Consider the following 10,831-nt stretch of genomic DNA (forward strand, 5'->3'; position numbering starts at 1 on the left):
ATCTGTACAGAAAAAAATTAGCTTATGTGATAGTATGAAGTAATCTCTCACGAAATAACAAGGAAGAGAAAGGTGCTTAAATTTAAATATTGAAAACAGGATGATAAGAAGAAAATAATTTTTACTTCCTTTCAATTATTAATGAAACCTGGCCACTCACCATTCGCAGTTGATTTCTATGGTTACAGGTCTATTCTTCATATTCTGTAGCTTTCAAATAATTTCTAAAATAAATATTACGCCTACTTAGCTCTTGTAAAACGAAATTTTCACTTTCACTTTCAACGGAACACTCACTTATATTCAGTTCTTGTATCTTGCAGTAAATTATCCAGTTGTGATCATCTTTCCAATATAACCTCCCATTGAAACGACCACTTAAAATCATGAGCTAGAATTTATTATTTTAAAAACATTTCCACGTACATACTGTTATAATTGTTATGAACCACAATACAAAAGAAACACTGTGAAATTGGATTAATTTACCAAGATCAACATCAATACCGGTAGTATAAAATCACATATAGGCCTAGGCTATATTATTTCATTACTTTATGGTCTTAATTAGAAGAATTAATTTTGAAGAATTTACAAATATGCTGAAATAATTTATGACACCTCTTATAGAAATGTAAAATTATGTATGTACATTTTGAAACAATGGGTATAGCACCACTTGAAAATGTTGAGCACTTTAACAGTAACTTGTAAATTGTTCCATCACGTTGTCTATAGTGTTCATTTAATGTAGCACTTTTAGAATGAACGTGGTTCACATACATAAGAAGAAATGACGATGGAATGAGTCGAAGACATACAGTTTTCTTTAATTTTTAGCAAATGATGAAGTTGAATATATACTGTTACTTGATATCCTAACATAAGTAGAGTTGCCACCATAGATGTAACACCTCCGTAACACTTGAAATCAATATAAAATAAATTAATGTATTGGTAATGATACAAGAATAAAAAGAAATTAGGCTAGACATAACCTCACAAAATTACAAACACATGCTAAAACAAACAAAAAAAAAAAACAAAAAAAAACTTTACGTATCCGTATATAATAAAACTAGATACTCTAGATATAATTTGATTCACACGATAACCACCTCAGCCTATTTCGCAGCAGCATTAGTTACCAGTTTGAGGTGCATTACCTAATCTCATACTAACCTTCTTAAGTTCTCTTACCTAATTCACTGATAATTACGTAACAATACACAGGTCTAAAATACAGACAAATACACATTAATTACCTAATAAGTACAGCATGAAGGTAATTCATTACTTTTGTCGGTATTTTCTAAAAGAGAAAGGGAAAACAGTAACAACATTATCTTCAATGTTTACATCATGTCGTTCACATTTTCATTAGGCCTATATCAGTAATGCTTGGTAAGTGACACAATGCATGAAATTATTTTACATTTCGGGTCACATCATTCGAGAGTCGGAAAATGCAATTCGCCACTTTTAACATAGCATTGCTTGTTATATGAGAGAACTTTGACATTTACCTTAACCTATAAATATACGACCTGTTGGTACAGAGTTCTTCACATAGCAAAACACAGACAATTTTAAAATATAACTTAGCTGAACAAACTTCAAATAACACTGTAATATGCTTGGCATATTTGTAATATTCGTACTCAATGAGTAATGCACAATTAATCGAACTATTTTCACGATGCACAATGCTTTGTAATGGTACTATTCATCATTTCATAGGGCAGAGAGGCGAACCTAGCGGCAGAAATTGTCATGACTCACAGAGACCTACTCTCGATCGTGCTATGCGCCAGCTTGTGTAATCACGTAAGCAACGGTTAGAACTGTAACTAGGGATACTGAGCTTGCGCTGTATGGTATAATTGGAACTTAGAATACTGGGCATGCGCAGTATTATAACTGTAACTTTTGGCTACTGAGCATGCGCAGTGTGTTATAATTGGAACTTAGAATACTGGGCACGCGCAATGTGATATAACTGTAACTTGGGCTACTGAGCATGCGCGGTGTGTTATAGTTAGAACTTGGAAGACTGGGCATGCGTAGTGTTTTATAACTGTTACTTGGACTACTGAGCATGCGCAATGTGTTATACATGGAACTTAGAATACTGGACATGCGCAGTGTGTTATAACTGTAACTTGGCATACTGAGCATGCGCAGTGTGTTATAACAGTAACTTGGGCTAGAGAGCATGCGCAGTGTGTTGTAATTGGAACATATTACTGTGTGTGTGTTAGAACTGTAACATGGAATACTCAGCATGCGTAGTTTGTTATACCTGTAACTTGAGCTACTGAGCATGCGCAGTGTGTTATAAATGAAAGAATACTGGGCATGCGCAGTGTGTTACAACTGTAACATGGCATACTGAGCATGCGCATTGTGTTATAACTGTAACTTGGTATACTTAGCATGCACAATGTGCTATAACCAGAACTTGTAACACTGAGCATGCGCAGTCTGCTCAAAGAGAGACTTAGACCACTGATCATGCGTACTATGTCATAATAGAAACAGAGAGAGAAAGTGAGTATATGGATCATATACGTAATCCGAATGTTATTGGAAGACAACTGGAATCCACTGTGAGTAAGTAGCCACACCCTTTCGTGTTACAGTTTATCCTTGTTATGTGGAGTGTTGGGTGTAACTAAATGTTTTTCTCTGTAGGATTGTATATGTTTCTAGAGTAGATTACATATGTAATGCAAATCTTTGTGGATTACATATGTAATCGAATTAAGGGTGGATTGCATATGTGATCAAAATCTGTATGGATTACATATGTAATCCAAATATGCATGGATTACATATGTAATCCAAATCTGTGTGGATCGGCAGGCCTTAGCCCATTGAGCTACGCCAGTAGCTCTTTATGTACTTCTATGTCAGTTTAACAAGTTTAAAATATGATTCTCGGAAGGAATCCGGGATCCATTTTCTAAAATATGTTCCTATAAGTGTAGAAAGATTGTACTACAAGTGTTCTACTGTTAGATCACGTTGTTTTCACACGATGTAAGAGTGGGTGGTAATATGCCAAAGAACTGTCAACATCTATATAATCGCTCTTTCACTTAAGCGGTATATTTCTATAATCTCAGATGATGGTATGACAAGACTCCCATTATTCTTTCGTTAAAAAAAATAAGAGAGATTTTGTTTATTGCTGTTACATAACCATGAATTGAGTCTTTAGATTTATTACACCATATTATCTTAATGATTTAAAAAACTAAGCCAGCAATGCATACAATCACATTTTCACAATAGGCTATTCTGTCATTGAGAATGATGTAAGAATGAGGGAATTCCAATCAATGTCTGCAGTTGAAAGCTCTAAAGAGTCATATCGCCTCTGATTGTCAAAACACTGAGGATTATTATTACAGTGCTTAGGTGTTTGGAAAATACCATTGGGTATATAGGCAATTTTTAGCGAACATCCCTCTCTTTGTAATATAATTTAAACTAATTATTTACGTATTTTGTAACGTATATAATATAACATAAATGAAAATATTCCATGTATTCGGTCATAGGAATTAGAAATAAACCAATAAGTCTATTTATGAGCAATATAAAGCGTTTATATTTAAAGCAATGCTTAGTTACAGTATATAGATTTACTTCTGTTATTCTATATTATACGTTAGAAAATACGTAAATTAGTTTAGTTATATTACAGTGAAGGGAGATGTCCGCTAAAAAGAACGCCTATATACCCAATGGTATTTTCTAAACTCCGAATTCTTATAGAAACAATAATTTGTGCTCCCAAAACATGGCGTCGCGCGAACTTGCGAGAGAGGTTTCAAATTTGTACACTACACCAGCGCCAATTGTGTGTCTAGATATATAACTACAACGTCTTTAGTCTGAGCATGCGCAGTATGTCATAACAAAAACTTGGAATGCTGAGCATGCACACTGTGTTAAAACTGGAACTCGTAATACTGAGCATCCGCTGTGTGTTAAAACTGTAACCAGGGACACTGAGCACGCGCAGTGTGATATAATTTGAACTTAGAATACTGGGCATGCGCAATGTGTTTTAACTGTAAATTGGGCTACTGAGCATGGGCAATGTTGGAATTGAAACTTACAATACTGGGCATGCGCAGACTCTCATATCTGTAACTAGGCATACTGAGCATGCGCAGTGTGTTCTAACTGTAACTACGTATACTGAGCATGCACAGTATTATAAATTTGGAATTGGAATACTGATCATGAGCAGTGTGTTAAAATTGTAACTTTGAAAACTGAGCGTGCGTAGTGTCTTATACATGTAACTTGGAACTCTGAGCATGCGCAGTGTGCTATAACTGGAATTCATAGCACTCAGCATGTGCAGTCTGGTAAGACAGAAACTTGGAATATTGATCATGGATATTGTCTTATAATAGAAACAGAGAAAGAAAGAGGGAGAGAGTAAATGGATCTTATACGTAATCCGACTGTCAGTGGAAGACAAATGTAATCCACTGCTCAGTATTTACCACATTCTTTCGTGTTACAGTTTATCCCTGTAATGTGGAGTGTTTGGATGTAACTGTGACTTTTTTCTGCAGGAATAGGCCTCTATATGCTTTAGAGTTGATTACATGTAATGCAAATCTGTAATTCAATTATAGGTGAATTACATTTGTAATCCAAATCTGTATGGATTATAAATGTAATTCAAATCTGTGTGGATTACATACGTAATCCAAATCTGTGTGGACTGCATTTATAATCCAAATCTCAGTGGAAAACAAATGTAAACCACTATTGGATAAGTTGCCATATGCTTTCGTTTTTAGTTTAGCACTGTTGTCTGGAGTGTTTGGATGTATATGTGACTTCTTTCAGTGTATGTGTGTAATATAAATTTTAGAGTGGATTACAGAGTAAGTGAGAGACTCTCGAATTGGGAACAGTGAACATGCGCAGTGTGTCATAACAGAAACTTGGAATGCTGAGCATGCGCACTGCGTTATATCTGGAACTCGTAACACTGAGCAAGCGCTGTGTGTTAGAACTGTAACTAGGGATACTGAGCTTGCGCATTGTGGCATAATCGGAACTTAGAATACTGGGCATGCGCAGTGTGTTACAACTGTATCTTTTGGCTACTGAGCATGCGCTGTGTGTTATAATTTGAACTTAGAATACTGGTCATGTGCAATGTGTTACAACTGTAACTTGGTATACTGAGCATGCACACTGTGTTATAATTGGAACTGAGATTACTGGGCATGTGCAGTGTATTGTAACTGAAACTTGCATACTAAGTATGCGCGGTGTGTTATAATTGGAACTTAGAATCAGGGCATGCGCAATGTGTTATAACTCTAACTTGGGCTACTGGGCATGCGCAGTGTGTTATATTTTGAACTTAGAAAACTGGGCATGCGCAGTTTTATAGCTTTAAATTGGGCTACTGAGCATGCGCGGTTTGTTGTAATTGGAACTCAGAATACTAGCCATGCGCAGTGTGTTATAGCTGTAACTTGATGTACTGAGCATGCGCAGTGTGTTATAATTTGAACGTAGAATACTGGGCATGCGCAGTGTGTTATAATTCTAACTTGGGCTACTGGGCATGCGCAGTTTTATAACTGTAACTTGGGCTACTGAGCATGCGCGGTGTGTTATAATGGAACTCAGAATACTAGCCATGCGCAGTGTGTTATATCTGTAACTTGACGTACTGAGCATGCGCAGTGTGTTATAACTGGAACGTAGAATACTGGCATGCGCAGTGTTAAAACTATAACTTGGGCTACTGAGCATGCGCAGTGTGTTATAATTGGAACTTTGAGTACCGGGTATGCGCAGTGTAATACAACTGTAACATGGCATACTTTGCATGCGCAGTTTGTTATAACTGTAACTTGGGATACTGAGCATGTGCAGTGTATAACTGGAACCTGTAACACTAAGCATGCGCAGTCTGCTCAAAGAGAAACTTGGAATACTAATCATGCCTATTGTGTCATAATAGAAACAGAGAGAGAAAGAGAGCATATGGATCATATACGTAATCCTACTGTCAGTGGAAGACAAATGTAATGCACTGTGAGTAAGTAGCGACATCCTTTCGTGTTACAGTTTATCCCTGTTATATGGAGTGTTTGGATGTAACTGACTTTTTCCTCTGTAGGAGTATATATGTTTTTAGAGTGGATTATATATGTAATGCAAAGCTGTTTGAATTAAAAATGTAATCCAATTATGGGTGGAATACATATGTAGTCCAAATCTGCGTGGATAGCATATGTGTATGGATTACATACGTTATTCAAATCTATGTGGTTTACATTTGTAATCGATTTATGGGTGTATTACATACTTAATCCAAATCTGTGTGGATTATGTATGTAATCCAAATTTCAGTGGAAGACAGATGTAATCCACTGCTGAATAATTAGCCACATTCTTCCGTGTTTCATTATGACAAATGTCTCAGTTGCAGTAGGAAATATGTTGAAGAATAGTTCAACAATTGCTGTAAGTGTTCTAATAAATCTTTGCATGAAATTGTGTTTTTTTCTGTAAAAGGCCCCGTGAAAACGTACTTTCTGGACGGCACTCGCAGAACATCTGATTATATAAGTTACGATGGAATGGAACAATAGTGATTCCGATACCCGGAAACTAAAGAATAAAATCAGTAGTAAAAAAGGTCGAATTTATCAGTGACAGATTATGGTATTTAGTACTTAAAGGTAGATGGTGCGATATCATTGTTATAAATGCTCATGCCCCTACAGAAGAGAAAGACGACCATATAAAGGATAGCTTCTATGAGGAATTGGAACACACTTTTGATGAGTTGTCTAGATACCACATGGAAATTTTATTGGGGGTTTTCAACGCTGAAGCCGGACGGGAGGACATTTTTAAATTGATTATTGGAAAAGAGAGCCTAAACGTAACTAGTAATGACAATGGAGTTGGGTTAGTCAACTTTGCGACATCAAAAAATTTAATTGTCAAAAGTAGAATATTCCCCCATAAGGATATACATAAACATACTTGGACTTCTCCAGATGGATTGACACACAACCAAATAGATGACATGAAGGGCTGAGAGCCATAGTGGGCCAAGTGCCATTTTTATGAAACCGAGAAAAATTGAGGTAAAGTTAAATACATAAAATAACTCATTGAATGCATATCAATAAGTAATTATTAATTTAATATTCAAATTTATTCACAATTTACATTTGAAATGATACATATGAATGTATACCCGAAATGAGCATATGCTCGTACTCGGGTACAGTCCAGTAGTCTACATAAATTTTACAGAGATCAATAATAATGTTGATGTTAGAAATAATATTAACAAATAATAATAATAATAATAATAATAATAATAATAATAATAATAATAATAATAATCAGTAATAAAACTAAAATATTTACAATAACAAAATAAATATTAAGACGGATAAAATAAAATATAAAACCACTTAGCGAGAGTTAACACAACTTAAATAAGCATACAATAACCAGAAAAAAATGAACTCAAAAATCAACAGAAAATTTCGTTGTATCGCAGATGACAGTAACCGCCGTATTGACATTGTGTTATGCATTATTGGTAGAAGGGGGGAGCCGAAGGTCTACGTAACTGCCGTTCTGTTCGAATCTTCTCATACAATCATGGGAAGTTAATGCTGAAAAACAAAATGTCTACGAGTCAAACTGTTCATTATTACCAGGATAAATACAAATAATACTGAAATATATTAATTAAGTTTCAGTTATAGATCTCCCCTTTTGTGCAAGAGGTATCATATCAAAATATTTTATGAATGGCGGGGAAAATATAAATTTCAATAACTCTCTAGTGACAAGTATAATCAAGTGTATCTGTGGCGATGCTAAGAAATCATTTATTGGAGATGTACACTGTTATTAATTAAGAAAATGATCTATTTATATTTATTGCAATGTTTTATCTTACAGGTTACATGCATTAGATAAATAAATAAATATTAGTAACATATAATGCTAGTAACACTTAAAATAAAATATATACAAAAGGTATTGATGAAGTTGTACATATGACATAAGAAGGAAAAAAAATATATTTTGCCCTAATTATAACATAATGAAATTACACATATTTCAAAGTCTTGGAGTTGGCTCATTATAGCATTATATTTATCCTGTCTAAACGAAAATGTGCTAGTGGGCCATCTCCAAAAGCTATCGCAGTCCCAACTTTTCCATTTCTAAATTTTGGGAACACTGCTTCTAGCTCATTTAGAGAATAACGAAATTTAATTTTCATTGGTTCAGGTGATTCGCACCTGAGCCATTTATTTTTTATCCATTGGACTTTGTTACCATCTGTAGTGTCTTTGAACACCAAAAAATTGCATTTTCCAATATTTTTGATATTAAGGAACTCTTTACAACAAAGTTTTTTTTTCCTCTTACAGTGTTGCATTAAACCCACATAATCGTCTACGATAAATATATTTTTTTTGCGTTTAGTTGACTCAGTAGTACTGAAGTCTCTTTCATTAGCAACAGTAACAACAGTAATCTTTCAGTTGTTACCCTTAACAACACGCTAATCCCTTATTCATCTGTTGTAAAAAATCTTGGCTTCTTTTTTTAAAATAATCTAAGTTGGAATTTTCAAGTTAAAGAAACGATAAAAAAATCTGTTCCTCCATTCACTGTTTGAGTTGCTTGAGAAACTTCTTGCCCCAGCAACTAAAACTTACCCTAGTACAAACCCTAGTAATGCCGCACTTCGATTATTGTGACGTTTTGTTAAGTGATCTAAGTTCTGAACTGTCAGTCAAGTTACAGCGAGCTCAGAATATGTGCGTCAGATACGTGTGCAACATCCGGCGATATGATCACATATCACCGTCCTTCGCAAGTCTTTCGTGGCTCCGACTTAAAGAACGCAGAACTTTACGCTCTTTGTCTTTACTCTTTCGACTTCTGCACACCTCAACACCAAATTACCTTTCGTCTCGTTTCTCTTATCTATACTCTAACCACGACGTAAATACCAGATCACTTATCTGTGGCACGCTAAGTATACCTCTTCATAGAACATCTTGTTATTCATCATCTTTTACAGTATCCACCTCGCGTCAATGGAATTCCTTGTCACAAAGTATTAGGGGCTGCAAGACAATAAACACCTTTAAAAACAGCTTAAAAGATAACCTTATCAGCATTTCACTCCAATCATACCGATTTAAACTATCGCTGACTACATTGTTACTTCTTTCTTTAGACATCATCCTGATAGTACTGTATTTTCAAAATTGTCTCATAATAATCTCTTTCTATTAGCTAATATTATTTGTAATATATTAACATTCTATGTATTTTCGCTTAATTCTGCTACACAGTTTATTTCAGTGTTTAATTAATAGTTCATAGTATTTTGTTGTTTAATTCGTAAATAACTCTTGTATACATGTAACTCTCATCTAAATCAAATTGTTGAATTCTTTGTAAGTTCATGCATATGTATATATACTTTTTGCTGGTTGAGTGGAAGAGAAGGCCTTACGGCCTTAACTCTGCCAGCTAAAATAAATTATTATTATTATTATTATTATTATTATTATTATTATTATTATTATTATTATTATTATTATTAGTATTATTATTATTATTATTAGCGAGGAAGAATGCCCAAATTCTAGAAATTTATGGTCTATTTCTTAAATTGTGAATGATGGACAATTGAGGTTCAAAATGAAGCTATATACTGGTTTCTATTTTGACCTCCACACGTATCAGTGGTTTGCTCCAGTATTTACAGTTTTATGGTATGACAATAGATATGATCCCACTTCAGATGTCCCCCTCTGAGCAGTGTTTTCTCTTCACAAATAGCCTAACATCATGTTCACACTCATGCACTCCAACGTTTTATATGCAAATTGAAGAACATCGTAAAAATAAAAATTAATGTTCACCATAAGTACACATAGGCTACTTTTATAGAGATAACAATTTAAACTTGTCTCCTGGTCCAAAAATTCGCCTTCTTTTGAAATACAATTTTCTAAATTGAATGAAAATTAATTTATTAAATAATTTATTTTTCCATTTCATTATAAATTAACACAGACTCTAACGAAGTTAGGTAAAATTGTACAGTACACCGCTAAATTAACGAAATTTTAATAGCTCAGAAATAAGGTTTCATATTAAAAGATAAAATTATTTAAATAGGTACCTTGTTTACGAATATACTGCAAGTATAATTTTTGAGGTTATGGTAAGTACCTTTAACTTAATATAATATACGCGTGAATGCTCTTCATGACTACTTTCTACATCAGCAGATCCTCTGTGCCTCTTTATATTCATTACATGAACCATTCCTGCAAAAACTGCATTTGTCTGGTCAAAATTACTTGTTGACGAGAATGTATCATGCACATGTGCTCGATCATTTTCATTATCCAACCGTTCGACGCAACATAACCCACATTTGCAGTCTTTGTCGATATAATTATCGCAGACACAGGATTTCCACTTGCATTTACATACTCTTGGCCACTATTTATTTTCCTTTTTCGTACATTCCTTTCCCACTCATGACAGTTTTCCACACGTTTCCTAGATTTCACCTTAGTTGAGTTATTTTCTTCCACTTCGTCTGCCATGTTCTACATCAAGTCATGTGGGAAGAAGCAGCAGTTTTCATTGGACGTTTGGGTATGGCCCACTCTTCTTTTCAAAAGAACTGGCATTTGCTTGAGAGAGTAATTTTGTTGCTTTAATTACTTTGTAACGTGAGGGATTTGGGCCAAATGACGCTATC

This window comes from Periplaneta americana, chromosome 14 (assembly GCF_040183065.1).
Source record: "Periplaneta americana isolate PAMFEO1 chromosome 14, P.americana_PAMFEO1_priV1, whole genome shotgun sequence".
NCBI classification, from domain to species: domain Eukaryota; kingdom Metazoa; phylum Arthropoda; class Insecta; order Blattodea; family Blattidae; genus Periplaneta; species Periplaneta americana.